Source organism: Panthera leo, chromosome A1 (assembly GCF_018350215.1).
Source record: "Panthera leo isolate Ple1 chromosome A1, P.leo_Ple1_pat1.1, whole genome shotgun sequence".
In the NCBI taxonomy this organism is placed as follows: Eukaryota; Metazoa; Chordata; class Mammalia; order Carnivora; family Felidae; genus Panthera; species Panthera leo.
Window position 1 is genome coordinate 4,095,182 of NC_056679.1, and position 22,178 is coordinate 4,117,359.

The window sequence follows — 22,178 nt, forward strand, 5'->3', positions numbered from 1 at the left end:
CAAAATAGGATTTATGCTCCTGGAACCCAAAGTTCAGACTTTTAAAGGAATTGTGAGGAAGCTCACAGAAGGTCAGATGACCCACTGTCTTAGGAGGACGCTCTGTCTCCATCCTATAGGCAAGGGAAGTGACATGATGCTGGGGACTGAATGTTTGTGTCCACCCCGCCCCCCACTCATATGTTGAAAGCCTAATCCCCAATGTGATGGTATTTGGAGGTGGACTTCGGGGAGGTAATTAAGTCATGAGGGCGGAGCCCTCAAAGTGGGATCTGTGCCCTTATTAGGAGAGACAAAAGAAAGCTTGCTTCTGTCTCTGTCTCTCTGTCTCCCTTCCCCTACCCCGGCCATGTGGGGGCAGAGTGAGAAGGCAGCTGGCTGCTAACACCCTGATCTCAGACTTCCAGGGTCCGGAACGGTGAGAAATAAATGTCTGTTGTTAAGCCATCCAGTCTATGGTACTTTGTTACACAGCCCAGTTGACTAAGGCACATAATCTCAAGCGAGATTTTGGACCATCCATATAGATCCAAATAGACTCAAGGAAGCCCAGACTTCATGGCATGGTGAAGAGAAACACTTGTCTTTCTTCTCGTGGAAAAGGTGAGGAGCCAGCCCACTTACGAGGGGAAACTGAAGAATTTTTCCCCGTGTGTAAATTTAGGCTGCACTGTTGCAGAAAGAGACTATACCTTAAAAACAGTTGTCCTAACAATATTAACATTGTAAGACATACAAACACTGAAAACCCTTTAGTACGTAAGCTAAGTATTCTGAAGGTGACATGGGGGCTTGATATTGCTGTTGAAAACAAGGGTATTCTAACTCAGAGGAGATAGCCTTTCCTAATCATAACACAAACTCCAGAAATCCGGAAGAAAGAAAATATCCAATTGTTTTCTTTGTGCATCGATGCACGGTGTGCATAGCGGGGAAGGGGGTAGAAAATGAAATTAGAAATGAGGGTAGGAGGGAAAATATGTAAAATAAAATGCAATGCAATTCAATAAAACACAATAGAGCAAAATAAAGTAATAAATGAGCAGAGTCTCAGATAATAGTATGCCACAAGCTAAAAATAATTGATTTGATTGATTGTGTTATGTGCATATACAATACAGGAAAACAGACAAGTTTAAAACGCAAGTAAGCAGATTTGGCAACGATATTTATAACATATGTAATACATAAATTGTTATTTATAATATAAAAATCATTGTTTCAAATCAATCAGAACATGTTAAATAATAGACAAAGACAGCAAGTCACAATAGTGGAAACACAATGACCAATAAATTTGTGAAAAACTGCCCCTCTTCACTTCGACGCAAAGAAGGAATGAAAATTGAGGGGGCACTTGTTGGGATGAGCACGGGGTGTTGTATGTAAGCGACGAATCACAGGAATCTACCCTCGAAGCCAAGAGCACACTGTATACTCTGTATGTTAGCTAACCTGACAATAAATTATATTAAAAAAAAACAGTGAGATATATTTTTCACCTATCTAATTGGCCCCAGAAAGAAAAATGCTGATCAAATCCAATGTGAAGCAAAGCGAAAGTTGGAAAAAACAGTCCGTTTTCGTATACTCCTGGCAATAATGTTAACTAGTATGACCTTTTTGAGAGTAATGTGGCATTACCATACAACTATAAATGCCTGTCACTTGACCTAACAATCTTCTAGAAATCTTTCCTACAGAAATATAAGCACATTCTGGCGAAAATATTACCTATGGTACATTTACATTAACAAAATAATTGGAAATACCCTACTAGCCACTAATAAACGAATATCACGCTAGCATTTTGGTATACTTAGGACAAAAGTAAGTTTTAAAATAATACAGCAGATGGGGAGCCTGGGTGGCTCAGTCGGTTGAGCGTCTGACCCCCCATCTAGGTTCAGGTCACGGCCGCGTGATTTGCGAAATGCAGCCCACGTCAGGCTCTGCCCTGACAGCAGATTCTGTCTCTCTGCCTCTCCCCCACTCGTGCCCTCTCTCAAAATAAATAAGTAAAACATTCCAACAATAAAACGTGAAACAATACAGCAGAATGCAGCACGGTCACCTTTGTGTGTGTGTGTGTGTATGTGTGTGCACAGTGCATGGTGTGTGTGTGTGTGTGTGTGTGTGCACGTGCACGGGACGCATGTGTGTTGCCCCCCGTGTGATGGATTTGGATTGGAAGTAAGGAGGGATCCTCTCCAGTGCACACGTCTCTGTCTTTGAGCTCTCATTACAGACTCCCGTACCGATGTTCTCATCTCTGAGTCATGGTTCTCTTTTCACGCTAGACCTTCACGCTAGACAGGGTGCAAAACCCATTCAAATTCCAACACAAGCGACCTTTTTCTTAGGAACCTCATCCGGGGACAGTGTCTTACTTTACAGTCTCTCCCCCGGTGTCGGAGACCTTCCCAATAAAGGGACCGATTGTCAGAGGCATCTGTTTCATAACGCTTTGCGCGCAGATACAATTGTGAGATAAAGCAGCAGAACGCATTTCCTGTATTAAATATCACACCGAAGCGGTACTTAGGGTAGCAACCGGAAGGTTAAATAAATAGGAGACGAGAACACCCTTGGCAGAAAACAGCACGTTCGCCACCTTCTCTAGTCGGTGTCCGCCAGTAAGGAAAAGGGCAGCGGCGCTCGAGGCAGCAACTGGGAGTGGCCTCGAATCAAAAGAATATCTGTCTAGAAGTTTGTTCAGTGAGCTGTTGGCCGGGGTCACTTCTGAGAGCAGGACGATACTTTAACTTCTTGCTTTAATTATCTAAAACTACATAGCTTTTTAAAAAAGAGAATAATTTAGAATTATGGGTGATAGGAGTGATTTTTTCTTACTTTGTTTTTCTTTAATTATCCAAATTTCCATTATTAATACTTGTTGTTTTTGTAATCGGGGGGAAAAAATCCCAATACTTGAAATTTAACATTTTTTCAGAGGCCGACACATAAGCCTCCTGTTGGGGATTCCTATGGTGCGAGAAGCCTAGATTAATTTACAGAGGCTATTAACACTTAGGTTGGCAGGGCTCCCTACTTGTGAAAACAAAAACAGCGTTTTAGAGAGATATTTAATTAACAGAAAACAATAGTGAAATAGTGTGATCTTGTAACAGAGCAGAGCTGTAGAGTCATATGCTCTTGAGGTCGATTTTAGCCATGGGACCTTGGAAAGTGACATAGCTCTCCTGACCCTCCCTCTCGTAGCCTTCGAACTGTGAATCTAACAGAGTGCCAGGCGGAAGGGGGAGAGTTAACTGGGAGCTCTTGTCAATAACTCTGCAGGATGCATAGGAAAGCAGAGTGCCGCCATGTTGCCGACCTGTCGGAGACCCCAAAGGAGCTGTCAGATCATCATGGAGACATTTGAGGGAGGGCTGGACACTTCACTGTCTCTGATGATAAAGGCTCTCCCGCCAGGTCCCATGTGCATGTGGCCCCAGAGTCCTTCACTTGTGGTCACTCTCTGGACTTTTTACCAGTTGGATTCCTCTACCTTTTACTGGCTGAAGTCCTCACCGTTCACCCATGTCACGCGAGGCCTTGTAAGACCAAGCCCTTAATCTTAGCACAAGAATTCTTGTTCCTTCCCAGTACCTCAAGTTTTTGCCCCTCTCGGTAGAAGCCCACACCACACCAGGAGAGCAGAATCACAAAATGCTGCCCCCTCCCTCCTCCCTGACATACACAGACCACCCCTGCTGTGTTCCCAGTTATTCCTCCCTGCCTCCATGGAGAGTCTTGCCCTCCTCCATACGCTCAGCTTGGGCACTTAGGAAAGGCCAAACATCCTTCTCTGTTTTGGGGGACTCTGCCCCTCTCAGACCGGAGGAATCACTCCCTGTCTCGCTGTGCCTGTATATGAAAGTCCTACCAGTCATTGACCTTGCTACACACTTCACGTATTATTTTGAGAGAATCTTAATTATAATCTTAAACATTCATCTAAAGAATGGCGCGTCCTCAACCTTGACTCCTAACATGAACAGGAATGAAGTATCCCCTTTAAAAACTATCATGAGGGGCGCCTGGGTGGCTCAGTCGGTTGAGCATCCGACTTCAGCTCAGGTCACGATCTCACGGTCGGGGAGTTCGAGCCCCTCGTCGGGCTCTGGGCTGACGGCTCAGAGCCTGGAGCCTGCTTCCGATTCTGTGTCTCCCTCTCTCTCTGCTCCTCCCCCATTCATGCTCTGTCTCTCTGTGTCTCAAAAATAAATAAACATTAAAAAAAAATTTTTTTTAAAAATAAAAACTATCATGATACACTGAACTTTTTGTTTGTATAACACTGAAACGTCACAGCAGCAAGTTCTAAAACTCAAAGTTATCCACTTTCAGATTCTATAAAACAAGTTGCCTGCCAAAATGCAAAATATCTTTTGGCTTCAAGATGAGAAATGCTTTTAAAAAGAGGAATACGGAGTGCTTTCTCTCCCAAAGAGGAACAACTTCTTCTCACTTGTTACAGTCAGAAATAACATGTCTTTTTTTTTTTTAGCAATGCTTAAAACAGTCAAGAGTTAACATGTGTTCCATACTTACTACGCGACAGTACTATTCTAACGTTGACAAGAACTAAGGAGCAGTGTTCTTATTATTCCCATTTTAGAGAGAGGGAATTTGAAGTTTAAAATGACTCGTTCATCCTCAGACGTGTATGTTAAGGCACTGGACTTCAAACCAAGGGAACCTCGTGCGAGAGACCATCCACCTGAGTCGTATGGTTCTAACTAGGACACTGAAAGGTGGCAACTTGTCTAGAACAGTTTCCTTTTCCAAACTCTTTACATCTCTTACTTGCTTTCAATAGTCTATGAAATTAGAAAAAAAACAAGACTAAACTCTGAGACCTGTACAATCTGTACGTTTTGACTTTGAATCGCGTTAGAAAAGTTCTCATGTAGTCATTTTTTACAAATTATAAATGGCAACTATGCCATGGTATATGCTTTATAAAAAGCTTTATGTGCTTTATAAAATAGCAGATGAAGTAACTCATTCCCAACTCATTTCAGGAGGCCAGCGCTGCCCTATACCCAAGCCATACACCAAACAAAGACATTCCAAGAAAAGAAAACTAAAAATCACTATGCATCATGAACACACAGGCCAAAAAACATCAACAAATCGAATCCAGCAATATATATAAAGAGCTCATATATCACAACCAAATCCCAAGAATGCGAGACTAACCTAACATGTAAAAATCAATCCGTGTAATTCCCTATATAAACAAACTGAAAAAAAAAAACATATGATCACCTCAATAGATGCAGAAAAATCATATCCTACAAGTCACCATCCATTTATGATAAAAACTCTCAGAAAACTAGGGATAGAGAGGGCTTTCCCCAAATTGTTAAGCATATGAAAAAGCCCTATAGCTACTATTACACCTAATGGTGAAAACTGTGTGCTTTTTCTTTGAGAGCAGGGCAAAGGCAAGGATGTCTTCTCTTATTATTCTGATTTAACATCTAATGAAAGTCCTAGTTAGTGCAATAAGGCAAGAAAAAAGAAACAGAAGACACGCAGATTGGAGAAATAATAAAACAATCTCAACTTGTAGATAGCATTGTTTGTGTAAAACATCCCCAAAAGCTTTTTAAAAATCCTAGAACTGGTAAGTTATTCTAGCACGGTAACAGGATAAAAGGTCAGTATGCAAAAATCAATTGTATTTCTCTAGATTCGTAATGAACAATTGAAATTCAAAATTAAGAAAACAACATAATATACAACAACACCAAACAATTAAATACGTAGGTGTAAGTCTAGTAAAATATGTGAAGAATATTTATAGCAACAGATCTAAAACACTGATCAAAGAAAACCGAGAGAGAGAGAGGAAGAGAGAGAGAGGTCACATTCATAGATTGGAAGCTTTTGCAATGTCAATTGTAAGACCCACACATTCAACACAACGTTAGTTAAAACCCCTGAGAGATTTCAACAAGCTTATGCTAAAATTTGTATGAAAATTCACAAGAACTAGAATAGTCAAAAAAATACTGGAAAAAAAAAGTTGGAGCATTGACACCACCTGATTTCAAGACTTATTATGAAGCTACGGTAAATAAATGCAGTGAGGTACTGACTAATAAAGACACAGGTCAACAGAAGGGAATAGAATGCAGAAATAGACTCACACAAAATATAGTCAACTGGGGTGTTTTTTGTTTTTTACAAAGGTACAAAGGTGGAGTGCCTGGATGGTGCAGTCGGTTAAGCATTCGACTCTTGATCTACTCAGGTCATGATCTCGTGGTTTGTGAGTTCAAGCCCCGCATGGGGCTGTGTGCTCATGGCACCAAGACTGCTTGGGATCCTGTCTCCCCCCTTTTTTTTCCAATACAAGATTTTTATTTTTTTAATTTTTTAATTTTTATTTATTTTTTTCCTTTTTTTACAATTTATTTTTTAATTTACATCCAAGTTAGTTAGCACATGGTGCAACAATGATTTCAGAAGTAGATTCCCTAGTGCCCCTTACCCATTTAGTTCATCCCCCGTCCCACGACCCCTCCAGTGACCCTCTGTTTGTTCTCCGTATTTAAGAGTCTCTTATGTTTTGTACCCCCCCATTTTTATATTATTTTTGCTTCCCTTCCCCTATGTCCATCTGTTTTGTCTCTTAAAGTCCTCATATGAGTGAAGTCATTTGATATTTGTCTTTCTCTGACTAATTTCGCTTAGCATAATACCCTCTAGTTCCATCCATGTGGTTGCAAATGGCAAGATGTCATTCTTTTTGATTGCCGAGTAATACTCCACTGTATATATATATCCCACATCTTCTTTATCCATTCATCCATCGACGGACATTTGGGCTCTTTCCATACTTTGGCTACTGTCGATAGTGCTGCTATAAACATGGGGGTGCCTGTGTCCCTTCGAAACAGCACACCTGTATTCTTTGGATAAATGCCGAGTAGGGCAATTGCTGGGTCATAGGGTAGTTCTATTTTTAATTTTTTGAGGCGCCTCCATACTGTTTTCCAGAGTGGCTGCACCAGCTTGCGTTCCCACCAACAATGCAAAAGAGATCCTCTTTCTCCGCATCCTCGCCAACATCTGCTGTTGCCTGAGTTGTTAATGTGAGCCATTCTGACAGGCGTGAGGTGGTATCTCCTTGTGGTTTTGATTTGTATTTCTCTGATGATGAGTGATGTGGAGCATCTTTTCATGTGTCTGTTAGCCATATGGATGTCTTCTTCGGAAAAGTGTCTCTTCATGTCTTGTGTCATGCACTACTAAGTATTTATCCAAAAGATATAAAGATGCTTGATTCAAAGAAAGGGGCACGTGCTGAATGTTTACAGCAGAGCTATCGACAATAGCCAGAGAGCCCAAATGTCCGTCTACTGATGAATGGATAAAGAAGATGTGATAGGTAGATAGATAGATAGATAGATAGATAGATAGATAGATAGATAGATGATAGATAGGTATACAATGGAATACCGCTCGGTAATCAAAAAGAATGAAATCTTGCCATTTGCAACAGCGTGGATGGAACCAGAGTGTATTATGCTAAACGAAATTAGCCAGGCAAAGAAAGATAAATATCATATGATTTCACTCATATGTGGAATTCAAGAAACAAAACAGATGCACATAGGGGAAGGGAAGGAAAAATAAGATAAAAACAGAGAGGGGGGCAAACCATAAGAAACTGTTAAATACAGAGAGCAAACTGAGGGTTGATGGAGCAGAGGGGGGTGGGGGGACGGGCTAAATGGGTGATGGGCATTAAGGGGGGCACTTTCTGGGATGAGCTCTGGGTGTTATATGTAAGTGACGAATGACCGGTTCTACTCCTGAAGCCAGAACCACATCGTATGCTAACGAACTTAAATTTAAATAAATTTTTTGAGAATCCCAAAAAATAAAAACAAAAAAATGTGCAAAAGGTGTGAATAGGAACTTCACCAGAGAAGACGTACAGGTAGCAAGCGAGCACATGAAAAGCTGTTCAATGTCATAGGTCACGAGGTAACTGCAAATTGAAATAATGAAATACCATGACACATTATGCTAAAATCCAAGAAAACTGACCCCACTTGACAAGGATGCAGAGCAACAGAAACCCTTGCTCACTGCATGGAAGAATGCAAAACGGTGCAGTAACTTTGGAAGACAGGCAAGTTCTTTCAAGCTAACCATAATCTCATCCTATGATCCAGAAACCATGCTCCTAGGCATTTATTCACCCAATTGAATTGAAAACCTACATCCACACAAACACCTGCACAGAGATGTTCAGCAACGTTTTTCACAACTGCCCAAACTTGGAAGATACCAAGTTTTATGTAGCCAATATGTCAACGTATCTATGCGATATGTAAACAAACTATGGCACATCCATACAATGGAATGTTATTCGGCGATGAAAAGAAAAGAGCTATTATGAAGCCATGAAAAGGCAGGGAGGAGCCTTCAATGCATATCCCCAAGTGAAAGAGGCAAATCTGAAAAGGCTACGCACCGTACGATTTCTATTATGTGACATCCTGGAAAAGGCAAAACCGTGGAGACATTAAACAGATCACTGGTTGCCAGGAGTTCAGGGCATTGGGGATGAACAGGTAGAGCACAGAGGATTTTTAGGGCGGTGAAGCTCTTCTGTACGATACTGTAATGGTAGATACATGACATTACGCATTTGTTAAAATCCGTAGGCTGGTACCACACAACGAATGCGCTTCAGTATAAACTGAGGATTTCAGTTCATGACAATGTATCAATACTGATTCATTAATTACAAGTGCACCACACTAATGTAAGATGCAAATCATAGGGGACACTGTGTACAAAGCCTAGGGGTTCCGTGGAAAACCTCTGTATTAACTACTTGATGTTTCCGTCAACCTGCAGCTATGTCATAAAATGAGGTCTATCTGTGTAAGAAAAGTTAAGCACTGGCATCAGCAAATCGCAAATTAACACCATCATCAGGCCCCAGTGGGCTCCGTTTGAATGGCTACAGTTATAAAGACTGATAATATCAAGTGTTATCAAGGATGTAGAGGAAATGGGAATCTCACACCTTGTGGACAAGAATGTAGAATGATCTAACCACTTGGGAAAACAGTTGGGCAAGTTCTTTTTCCTTTTTTTTAAGTTTATTTTTTTTTTTGAAAGAGAGTGAGAGAGAAGGAGAGAGCTATGCCCTATAACCCAGAATTTCTCCTTCTAGGTGTTTACCTAAGAGAAATAAAAATTTATATCCACTCAAAGACTTGTCCACAAGGGTTCATTAGCAGCTTTATATATAACAGCCAAATTTTGTGCTTTAATTCCTGTCTTCAATTACTTTCAGCAGTGTTCTGCTTCACTCAATAGTACCCCTGAACTGACATTTTGGAGACGAAAGAAACTTTCTGCCCATAGGGGTGGAAGCAGTCCAGCCAGAGTAGGGGGTGCCCACAGGAGCTGAGAGAGGTTTCTAGGAAGTGGACAGGAAGCTTTCTGGTGAGAATATAAGCCTTTTGAAGTGTTGGGGGGCTCTGTCTCAGTTCCTAGGACTGATGTAATGTGGTACCTATTCTGGACTGGGCGGCTTAAACAACAGACATAGACTGTCACAGCTCTGGAGGCAAGAGGTCTGAGATCGAGATGCTGACAGAGTTGGTCCTTCTGAAGGCTGCAGAAGAATCTCTTCTAGGCCTCTCTCCTTGGCTGATACATGGTCGTCTTCTCCCTGGGTCTATTCACGTCATGTTCCACCTGTATGTCTCTGTGACCAAATTTCAGCCTTTATGAGGAAGCTGGTCATATTGGATTAGAGCCCACCCTAATGACCTCATTTTAGTTGATTACTCCTCTAAAGACCCTGCGTCCATTCTGAGTTCCTGGGGGTTAGGGTTCCAACATACGAATTTGGGGGCTACAATTCAACCTCTAACAGGCTTGAAACATTTCTTTTTAAGGTCATGTAGAAGATAAACAGATAATGGAAGAGTGGTCCCTGGCCTCTAAAGGACTTGAGGACATCCGGGCTCACCTCGGACTCAGATTAACCAGACCCAGGACAGGGTGATGTTCTGCCCTGATCCTTCTGAAGATCGAGCCCAACTCAAATTTGAGTTTGCTCTCCAAATAAGTGTCGGTGTTTCACTATTATTCTTTAATCGTCACAGGGAACAAAAATGAAACTTAGCTTCTCTGTTGAGAGTTTTCTCTGCTTGATTCTCAATTTTTCTCCCTCTTGAAATTCTTGGTAAAATACACTAACATTAAATTCAGCATCTTAACCATTTTTAAGCGTACCCCTCAGTGGTACTAAATACATTTATATTTTTGTCTGACCATCACTGTCATCTCTGGATCTCTTTTCGTCTTGCAATGCTGAATATCTGTCCCCATTAAACAAGAACTTCCAATGGCCCCCTCCCCTACGCCCCTGGTAACCGATGTTTTTTGTTTCAGTCTCCCCTTTCCCCCCACACTCCAACTTCTGGTAAGCACCACTCTACTCTCTGTTACCATGAGTTCAGTGGGGCTTTGTGTTTGTTTCTGGTTTAAGATTCCACATATAAATGAGCTCCTGCAGTATCTGTCTTTCTCTGTATGGCTTATCCACTCCAGGTTCATCCACACCGTCAAAAATGTTAACTTTTCCTTCCTCTTTAAGTCTGAAAAATACCCCATTGTGCAGATATACCACATTCTCTTTATCCACTTATCTGTCACCAGACATTTAGCTTATTCCTCTCTCTTGGCTGTAGTGAAAACTGCTTCAGTGAACATGGGGACATGGAGCTCTTCCCTCTTCGATTTTATTTCCTTTGGATATACACTCCAGTGGGACTGCTTGATCGGCTTTACAGAAGCTGGTGGTCTCAACAACACTGAGGACGCAGATGTTGTCATCTTCTTGCAGTGTAGGAAAAAGAAGCTTTGTGTCTCGCCCACATCTTCCAAGCTGTCATGAAGTTACGGATGAAAAAAAAGTCAGACTCCGGTACCCTTGCCCCTCCCGCAGTATCGAGCTACCCCCACACACGGAAAGCGTGTCCGTGAAACAAGTTCTAAAATCATTTCTCCCGATTTGTGTCCCTACAACTGTATTAGCTGATGTATAACCCAGGATGTCACGAAACAAAAAGTTGAGAAGAGACGGCATTAAAAAAGAGGTCCAGGTAACTCCAAGAACTTTGAAACTTAGCGGGGGGGGGGGGGGGGGAAATCTGTTACCCGAAACTGTATCTCGCCATCGCAAGAGTGTATGTGATTCTCCTGTCAAAGCAGAGAAACCAAGAAGCGTGTGTCAGCTGTTGGGAAGAAAATAGCAGTGGGTGGCGACGGAGGGGCATGCGAGGCACCTGCTCCAGAATCCCAGGAAGCCCCCCCCCCCCATCCTTTGATATGACAAGTGGAAGCTTCGTCCGTTTCAGGTGCAGTGAAACGTAGCAGGCAGCTAGCTCCTCACCCGGGATCCGATCGCGGTCCCTGCACCACTCACAGCCAGGTGGCTGAAACGCCATTTGGGGAAGAGTAACAAAAGCCACTCACGGGTGACGTGGCACTAGGAGTCATCGATAAAACGTTCTCACCTCGTGTCGTTGCAACAGGTAACCACGTAGAGTGGAGCGACATATTTCTTATCACCGTGGCACCAGACTTAACGTCACCCGTCTAAGTTTCTGGGAGGGAAAGAGAAAAGCTTTGCTTTCAGGGTGCTGCTCACAAAGCACAATGGTCCAGGCCACATGTCCACAATGCAGGGAGCTCCGTGGGGCCGAAGCACAGCACTAATGAGCCCCGGGTCAAGAGGTCCCTCCTCATTCCAGAAGGGCCTTCAGCCACACTCTGCTTCTGGCGACAGATGGGGCCCTAACCTCAATTTCCTTTCATCTCACACGTGGGGGCGAAGGGGACAGGTCTTGGCCACAGGAGGACCAATGCATAATAATGTTCAGTGACTCCGGGAATTAACCCTCCCATCGAAGACGTTACTGCATCGCTAGGCGTGTTTTACACAGCAAATCTCCCTTGATGAGATTTGTGTACATCAAAGATCATTTGCCTGGTTTTCGTGTGAGTCCCTGCTTTCAAACGCCTCCTGGAAGCTCCCGGTGAAACCGTAAGAGTCCTCGTTCAGTCCCTCACCTATTTCTCCCGGTGTTGAACTCGGGCAAGACCCTAGGATTACTCGCCGCTGCAACGAACCGTGCAGAGCACCAGGTGTTCTGACTCCCTGCGTCAGCTTCTAGGGAGGCCCTATTCCAGGGTGCAGGGGGATGGGATAGGGGTTTCATGCTGGTTGCAGGGGTGGGTGGCCTCCAAGAAGAAATGGGCACATGCCCACTCGGAACTATTTTGTCTTTTGAAATGTTTTCATTGAATTCGCTTTAGCATCGCCAGAAATGTTACGTGGAGTCCAGGGATCCCAGGATTTTTTTCCTGCCCTGCTTTTAAGACGTCGTAAAGAATGACACCTGCACTTCAAACACCATTGGAGCTCTGGGCCTCTTTGAGCAATGATGTGTGCGGTAGAAAAATTATAAAGGAAGTGTTGAAAAAGAAACGTGACTATTTAAATGTCATTTATACTGAGCTCAGTAGCTGTTCAAGCCAATGTTTTGCTATTAAAATTCGTTCGAGATTCACAGAACCCACTATAAAGTACACTTTCAGGAAAAATTAGATGAAACAAATTAGGGAGAGAAGTTACATAAAGAATGATTAGATTCTACTGTGTTCTCAGGTTTGCAAAAATGTTTTCACCTGACCTTCTAAAAGTTGGCAAATTTCCCTTAGAAAGTAGAACATTTTCCTTCATTCCATGAAAGAGTGGTCTGGAATTCAGAGATGCCCTGTACCCCGGATTGTGATGAAGACAAAATTTCTGATGACCTTCTGTTTTGATAAACACTAAAAATAAAATCATCTTGTTGTATCGAATCGGCCATTGTCAAGAACCGATCGTCAAGAGAACGCTAAATAATGTGCAACAGGTCTCATTTTAAATTACGGAGAATGAAACCAACGTGGTGATTTTTTGTGAGTTACAAGTGAAAACTATGGATTTAGGAGAAACAATCCCAAAGGCACGGATAGCTTTGGGGTTAGCACGGGGCAACAGCTTTCCTCTACCGAGTCCTTTTCTTTTATGAATTTAAAAAATGCTCAACAGGTGTTACTGAATTACACCTATCTAAGAACTACAGGGGCGCCTGGGTGGCTCAGTCGGTTAAGCATCCGACTTCGGCTCAGGTCATGATCTCGCGCTCTGTGAGTTCAAGCCCCGCATCAGGCTCTGTGCTGACAGCTTGGAGCCTGGAGCCTGCTTCGGATTCTGTGTCTCCCTCTCTCTCTGCCCCTCCCCCGTTCATGCTCTGTCTCTCCCTGTCTCAAAAATAAATAAACGTTAAAAAAATAAAATAAAATAAAAACTAAGAACTACATGTTGTTTTAAAATATAGTTTTCAGAATCCCCGATAAAGACCAAGAGTAAGTCTCTGCCCTCAGGCTTAAGGGAGAGGGTGGTACATATTTAGCCAGTGATTAATTACTGGTTATCCGCGGAGTAATTACTTTAATTGAAACACCACTGTTTCGCTGGTGTTCGACCTCTACTAATTTAAGTTTCCAGGAAAAGACAGTTTGCTTTAAGTCCTTAAAGATGGGTCACGCTTCAGACAAAGACGACATTTTTAAAATGTTCCCCTCTCCTTGCAGCAGAGCCCCTGGGGGTTGTCTGCAATGGTCTTAGAGTGCTATTTAACTACTCTGAATATTTGACACCCAGGCTTTGTGAAAAAATTGTGATTCTTATCAACGAAGAGGCAATTAAATGCAGTCCTTTGGAACCCAGATGGATCAGGGATCTTATCACACTCCCGCGATCGCTGTCCTTTCCAACTGGGAAACAGATAACAGAAACTGTGCTGCGTGAGGCACACTAGCCTAACGTGATTGGAAATCAGGCAGACTCTGGCTGCTCCGGAGCTCTGCTCCCCCACAGGCTGAATTATAGCTCTCCTGCCAGTCCCACGGCGCTGAATGATGTCATGGGATCTGCAGTTCAGCGAGATGAAAGGGATCAAGCAGAACCCGCTGGCACTAGGCAAAGCCTCCAACACACAATCCACAACACGGCTTGGGAACCGAAAAGGCTACGGATCCAGCCACTCAGCTCAAGCTTGGGAGAGCCACGGGTATCGCCTGGTTGCAAAGGGGAAGGGGGGAAAAAAAGAGAGAGAGAGAGAGAGAGGAAAACAACGTGATCCGTGTTAAACAAAAGAATTTGTGGACGAGGAGGGGAGGGCAACTACCTGCGGAAAGGGAACTTTCTCGATATCCATGCATATATATAAACTTAGCCCTGCCTTTGAAGTTCTGCAACTGATCGCCGATCAGATTACGGCATTTCATCTCCCTGCTCGTCTGCCTTTGATCTGCATGGTTAATTTTATTTTCCTGGATTTGAAGTTTCGTCCGGGCTTGTGCTGACATACATTTTTGGGAAGGTAGCAGCACTTGGCACAGAAACGCTGCCGCGGAGAAACTGAGTTGCCGAAAGGGTGAGTCCTGGAAAGAGTTCAGCACGTTTGCAGGTACAAATTTTATGTTTTGTCGTAGCTTTCACTTCACTTTTCCTGTGTGCTCTAAGGAAACGACGGCTTCAGTCAATTAAAAGCGGGCATTTCTCTGCTTGAATACCACATTGTGTTTCCTGGGTGTATCAGAGTAACTATGATTCTCCATGCCGTTTTTAGAGGTGATACAAAAGGGTTGGCAATGGGTCATGCAAACTGCACTTGGAAATGAGTTGTTCAAACAGGAGAAAACAGAGCGCTAACTTTAGCATACAACCCGCCTTCAGAGCCTGAGATCTGTAAGCTGTAATTGCGTTGAGTGTTTACAGGTTACTTTATTTAGTAAACAGGCCGGAGAACTTTCCTAGACGCCCCGAGGCTTTCCTTATTTTCTTACATAAAAGAGTACAGTGCACCTTTGGCAATACTGTTCCTTAGTTTATTTATTCTCTCACCTCCCAGACGTAAACCCATCAACTACATTTCCTTACGCAGTTTGCATCCTCAAGGGAATCGCCGAAAAGGCATTCGAGTACGATTAAAGCCTTTTAGGTGTAAAACTGAAGGATGTTTAAACCAGAGAGGGTAAAGTTGTGCCAAGTTTTGTTAAAAAAAATCCTCTAGTGATTTTCTGTAACCTTTGGAAATAGCACAAGCCTTGTTTACAGAAACATTCCCGCCGTTGGTATTCCTAAATTAACATTTACTTTAAATTTATAGTGACAGCTGTTGCCAGTTAAAAGTTGCCAACTGTTTATGAAAACTATCTGAGTAATCAACAGTTGCCATGCTCCACACAGGTTTTAGTCAAATTCTCACTTGGGTTTATACTCCACTTGGCAAAACCAAAATATATCTTGCAGTGGGTGCCAAATTTGAAAGTTAACTGTTGTTTTTTGTCAGTTCAGTGATCACACACACACACACACACACACGCACGCACGCACAACTAGCACACATACAGAGAGCTCTTTACATGGAGAGGCAAGATTTTAATACAGTGCAAAAGAGTCTGTGCTCACATTAGTTCACTTTAGTGTTCTAGTCTTTATTTGGGTAAAATAATTATCATCACAATGGCATATTTTATGCTAGCTGAACCACAAAGAAATTATAAGTGATAAGATTAGTTATCCTTTAGTTTGAAATTCTGATGAAACAGGAAAGGTCTAATGAGCCTCATTTCATATGTAATTAATTTTTCAGAGCCAATTAATTTAATTACTTTCTAAACTTTCCTCCAGATATTAGAAGGAGGGTAATTAGCACTGTTTGTTTAATTTTAAAACTGTGATCACTGTTAAGAGGATATTATTTAAAACCATACTAAGCTGACTATATTTTAGAGATGTGTCGGTAAGAATTTAATCTAAGAGATTTAACTGTTGTTTTTTAGTCACGACGCCAGGAGAGGCATTTAAATTTTTGTTCTACTGACAGTGTAACAAAGCCAGTTCAAAATATCCTGGGGTATCAGTTTAGGTCGATTCTTTCAATTGTTTGCTGAAAAAAATCCTCTTTAAATCACAAAAGCAGTATTCATGTTCACATTCCAATAAAGAAAATTAAGCTTTTAAAGTAACCAGTGGAGAAGATGCCTGAAGAAATAACACGCAGAGGAACTTGATCATTTAGTTTACATTTGGGATTTATAAAATTTCTTAAATGATTGCTTCTACTGCTACCAGGCTCATTTTAACAGATACAAACACTCCTCAGCACTAAACAAAAGGGAGAATCAGCAATTATCTGATTAATTTCGGCTTTGTAGAAAACTAGCTTGGGCAAGTCAAGTCCTTGAAAATCCACTTCAGTTTCTGAATTAATTCAGTTAATTGTTTACTTCTTGGGTCCTGGTTGAGAAATGAAGCAGATTGTGTTTGATTTTAAAAGGAAGATGGCTATTGCTGAGGTACAGGTATGACGTCGAAAGGCATTTCTTAATTAATTGCCACATGATGATCTCAGTCGTGACTTAAGTAGCCCTGATCCATAATACTTCCATGAAGGACACCCTTGTATCGCGTTTTTTTCAAAGCACTCTCCTATCTATTGCTTCAATGGCAGCGTTGTTACTGTAGAAGGACCAAGTCTTCAAAAGACTTTTCTAGTCCTGATTCGCTATGTGACCTTAAGAGAGTCACTTCACTACTTGTTTTTCTCCTGTGTTAAATGAGGGAGTTGACTATCTCGTTGTGAAATAAGCCGGAGGAATTTTTATAGCCATTTTGCAGATGAGCAGACTGAGATTAGAGAAAAGTTAACTTGACTCTCCTAACCAAGGTCACATGGCTGGTTTTTCAAGTCCTAATCCAGTGTTCTATTTCACCACGAATCGTCTATTTTCTTTTTTTTTTTTTTTTAATTTTTTTTTTTTAACGTTTTATTTATTTTTGAGACAGAGAGAGACAGAGCGTGAACGGGGAGGGGCAGAGAGAGAGGGAGACACAGAATCCGAAGCAGGCTCCAGGCTCTGAGCCATCAGCCCAGAGCCCGACGCGGGGCTCGAACTCACGGACCGCGAGATCATGGCCTGAGCTGAAGTCGGAGGCTTTAACCGACTGAGCCACCCAGGCGCCCCACGAATCGTCTATTTTCTAACAACTGCACAACAAATTCAATGCACTATGTAGCTGAACAGAGAACAATGTTAGTCTGAAAGATAAAGAGTAAGATAGCCACTTCCTAATGGAGTATATATTTTTGTTTCCTCAATAGATGTCAGTTAGCTGGATTAGTCTGGTTATGTTCTACCTGTTCCTTTTGCTTCTGTATTTCTAAGCAGTCTGAACACATGCTGGACCATAATGTTTAAGATGACTTTTTTTTTTTTTTTTGAGAGAGAGAGAGAGAGAGCAAGCACACGCAGGCAGGGGAGGGGCAGAGGGACAGGGAGAGAGAGAATCTTAAGAGAGAGAATCTCCATGCCCAGCAAAGAGCCTGACACAGGGCTCAATCTCACCACCGTAAGATCACGACCTGAGCGAGATCAAGAGTCAGACATGTAACCTCCTAAGGCCCCCAGGTGCCCCTAAAATAATTTTTACCAAAAGTCGAAGTCTCGGCTCAATGTGCAATTCTATATATTTGTGTGAGTCGGCCTGTGTATGTGTGCATATACAAGTGGGGCATCATATAAATAAATCTCTATGTGTTTTCCAGGAATTCATATTTTCTGAGAAGATGTCCCTGAAAAGTTTAATAGTGAATGAAATGTCGTTATTCGTTGAGGGAGATTCCTGGTGGGATTTTTGTGAGATTTTACTTTGCAAATTTCATATGGCTTGTACATGATCTGTGTTCCATGCCACATTTGATTACATTAAGAATCCTTGAACAAGTTTCCTTTAATTTTTTCTGTTCCTTTTTTCCCTTGAGAAAAAAACATTTCTTGCGAATAAATTCAACTTATTGATTGACTATAAAGCTTGAACGTAGATACTGCTCTTAAGGCCAAATACCATCCCCAAGTCTTCTCATCCTCCTAAAGTTTTCATATAAAGCTTTGCAGATTATTATTCCATAACAGTCACTAATATTTCTTAATTCACTAATTATTAATTATTTCACTGATACGTATTGAGGACTTGTGTGCCAGGCACTCTCACAATGTTTTTCACTCTCTCATTTAATTTTATAATTGTCTCCTTCATGGTACAGATGAGGAAAGTGAGTCTCAGAGAGACTCATAGACAACATGTGCGAGATCACAAGGCTAATTAAGTGGCAGCACTTGAGTGTATCTGATTTCAGACCTTGGGTTCTTTTGTTCTAGGACTAGACCATTAATTGTTTCCATCACAAGAATTATATAGAGCCAACTTGATTTTGCCCAAAAAACAGGTTCTGTAGTTTACTTTCTTTTGATATATTTTATTTTATTTTATTTTATTTTATTTTATTTTATTTTATTTTATTTTTAAATGTTTTTATTTATTTTGGAGACAGAGAGAGACAGAGCATGAGCAGGGGAGGGGAAGAGAGAGAGGGAGACACAGAATCGGAAGCAGGCTCCAGGCTCTGAGCTGTCAGCACAGAGCCCGACGCGGGGCTTGAACTCACAGACCGTGAGATCATGACCTGAGCCGAAGTCGGACGCTCAACCAACTGAGCCACCCAGGCGCCCCTCTTTTGATTTATAAGAGCTATTAGAAATTTTTGATAGAGCTTTCCATCAGTTAGCCTAGAATCTATAGCTATAAAGGATGTCAAGACATAAACCATTCTTCCTCTGCTTCACTAGACAGAACTCAGACATCTGCCACCGGCTTGGTCAGACTCTCTTCTCTGTGATGGCAGAGACAGTCCAAGTCGCCCTGGAAAAATTAATAATTTGGTGCCCCCTTGAGAGGATGATGCTTTATCATTTTGTCAGCCCAATTTAGAAAACTGGCCCTGAAAAGGAGGGCAGGGGAGGCTCCCCGGTGGCGGTGCTTAATTTCCCCTCTACTGTCCCTCGCCATTCAGCGTTGGCCCCTGAATTGTTCCTCAAACCCACCCACTGGCTGGAATCACCACTGAGAAGTTACCAAGTCTCCCATCCTTAGACTGACAGGTGGTTTCACAGCATCCAGGGTGAGTTCAGTTTGCTCTTTGATGAAAAGAGGGAGGGAGAGCGGAGATGGGCAGGTGGGGCTTTCCAGCAACTTTATCAAACCATTCCTTCCACCATAAACCACCCTCTGCGAGAGGCGTACTGATAAGTACAGCTTTCTGCATCCTGCTAAATGTCCCCATTCTTGGGCTGTTCCCAGGAAGCCCGGTCTTTCATTCAGCCACATGCGGAGGAGCCTGCCACATTTATCAGGAAAGAGAGGAGGAGAGTCCGGGGCCATTTCTTTTCTCATTAAACACATGACAAGTCTAGCCAATGGCGGATGTCGTAAACTCACAAAGATCACTGCAACTGCTATTCACTCATAACAGCTTTGCTCTAAATAACCTCGTTGGCCTTTGCACGTATATTGGCTTATGTAGTGGTATGGTGAACATTATGTTAAGACTCAGGGGGCCTGGGTTCTGACTCCGGCTTTATTATGAACTTGGTGTGTGACCTTGAGCAAGTCACAGCATGTCTGGCCCCAACCCGGCACTGATCATCCAGGATTGGCGGCAATGGGTGTTGCGAATTACTTAAGTAGCTGCATCTTGGTTATTTTTTCCCTCATTTTCTTAACTATATTTGACAAACTTTATTCATCTTTGAGATCGTCACTCCCACTTGTTAACTCACTCAACAAATGTTAATGAGTACCTACTATGTGCCAGGCACTGTAAATTAAATTCCACTGACAGACAAAATTCAGTACCTTCATGTGGCCTGCATTCTGTTGCCTTTTCCCAAGGACTAGTGGTTTACGCTAGAAATTACTAGGAAGTCAAACAATTTTCCTTGAACTTTGCTTTTAGTGAGCTGGCTGGTCACTAAAACTAATTTTTTTTTTTTTAAGTTTGTTACTTCACTAGTTTAAGGGGGGGGGGGGTAATAGCCTCTTGTCTTCCAGCATCTGAATGAGGGTGGTAAAGTGGGCAGTATTTACTGAACTTAACCAGCCTCTTTTTTTTTTTTTTTTTTAACGTTTATTTATTTTTGAGACAGAGAGAGACAAAACATGAACGGGGGAGGGGCAGAGAGAGAGGGAGACACAGAATCGGAAGCAGGCTCCAGGCTCCGAGCCATCAGCCCAGAGCCCGACGCGGGGCTCGAACTCACGGACCGCGAGATCGTGACCTGAGCCGAAGTCAGACGCTTAACCGACTGAGCCACCCAGGCGCCCCAACCAGCCTCTTCTTTAAGGATAAGATGCGTGCAATAGCTAGAGTGCAGAATTCCAGTGCTCTTTGCCCCCACCGTCAAATATCATTTCAATTACCATTTATTTACTGCTGCTAGGCTTTGGATGCCCTACAATAGATATCCTGCCATCGTAATAATGGCTGCCATTTAGTGAGCATTTACTCTGTGCCACGCGTGGAGCTGAGTGTTTTAAATGCCTTGTTTTATTGAGCAACCAACGATGAGACAAATTTTACAGATGAGAAAAAAAAAAAAAAGGGAAATTTAAGGAGGCTAAGCTCCTTTTCCCAGGATATGCAATAGTGGATGGCAAATTGGCATCCAAGACCAGATAATCTGATGCCAAGGCCGATGCATGTCAAAAATAATGTCTCTCTCTATTGTGAACTAATAGGCTAACCGGGCAGATCAATCATACACACATAAAATGATGCAAGAATGAATGGGCTAAATAATGTCTTACTGTCTCTAAGTACAAAAGGAGGCCAGAGAACAAAAGAGCTTTTAGCTGAAGTCACAGAGGTAGTTCTCAAGTTGGCAGATTAAATTCCACTGAGAAAACATTTATTGAACATTTGCTTGGATGTTTGATATTATCAGAGATACAAGTTTGAACAAAATACACCCCTTCTTTGTAAGCATTTTTAACTCCTTAAGGCAGAAAGCTAAGTCAGTCCCACTTGGATGCAAGTGCTATCATTGTAGGAAGCCCACGAATCTTGGATAGACTCGGGAGAGCTGTGGCTTTCCAGCTGGTTCTGAAATAGAAGTCAGGTGTAAGTAAGTGAGGAGTCAGAGCAGTAAAGGGGAATCGGTGAGTATTAAGAGGAAGAGAAGGGGAAGTTCGGGGCACATTTGAGGCAAGCGAGCCGACCAGTTTGGCCAGAACAGAAAGTGTGTGGTCTAGAGGAGAGAAAGATAAGGCTGAAAATGTGGGCAGAGCCCCAAACACGGCAATCTTTGAATGCTAATTTAAGGAGCCGGAAAGCCGGTCTTAACAATGAGGAGCTTCTCGTAAACCTTTTAATTAGACGCTGCCAGTGATGAAAGGCGGGAGGAAGCAGACCGCTCGCTGGACAGACCAGCGGAGAGAAAGGTTGACTGCGGCAATGTCCCGGGGCAAGGTGGGGAGGGCCTGTACCTTGGTGGAGTTAGTGGGACAAAGGGTTTTCCCTTCCTCTTTTTAGAGGAAGAAAGGGTGACTGTGTGAGACCTCACAAAGGAAGAGGCAACAATTCAGCTTCACCAAGAGGCTGAGTGCTCTAGGTGCCAGACCCGGGGACGTTAAGGAAGTAACACGTGCCCTCCGGTGATTGAAGTCCAGGTAGGGAAAGGAGCGCAATCAAACAGGCGACTTCGGTATAACACGCACAGGAGTGCAGTCGTGTAGTTGTGCCAGGCCACGGCACAGATGGGCTGCGAGGCTCTCTTCCTATCTCCCGATAAATACGGCAGACTCCTCTGCGTGAAACTTCCCTGAGCAGCAGCACATGATGCTAGGCTAGGGCTGCCCGAGCCCGGGGACGTTTAGGAAGATGCAGAAAGCTGCACTTATCAGAACTCCTCTCACAGAGAGTGGTTTGTGCTGGAAGGACTGAGTGGATTGAAAAGTCGCTGCAAAGCCTACCCCCCCCCCTCCTTTCATCGAAGAGCAAATTGAACTCACTGTGGATGGTGTGAAACCACCTCTCCATCTAAGGATGGAAGTCTTGCCGTGAGGTTCAAATATGATGGTGCATATCATTTGTAAGTTATTTACAAAGTCGATGTTGGGGTCTGTATTCAGACTGGGTTAGATTTGAAGTAGGTCATCTTGAGGT

The 22,178-nt window shown here is 42.7% G+C and overlaps 1 protein-coding gene across 3 annotated transcripts in view; it reads left to right on the top strand.

Annotated features, from left to right (window-relative positions):
* The first annotated feature begins 14,102 nt into the window (after positions 1 to 14,102).
* Positions 14,103 to 22,178, top strand: part of TNFRSF19 (TNF receptor superfamily member 19) — a 93,542-nt gene continuing 85,466 nt past the window's right edge. Inside the window, exon 1 of one of the 3 annotated variants that reach the window (XM_042930479.1) lies at positions 14,103 to 14,579. The gene's annotated coding sequence lies outside the window, so the exon portion shown is untranslated. Of the gene's footprint in view, positions 14,580 to 21,646; positions 21,683 to 22,178 lie in introns of those variants that run through there. The other 2 variants (XM_042930560.1, XM_042930643.1) reach the window with 2 other exon arrangements.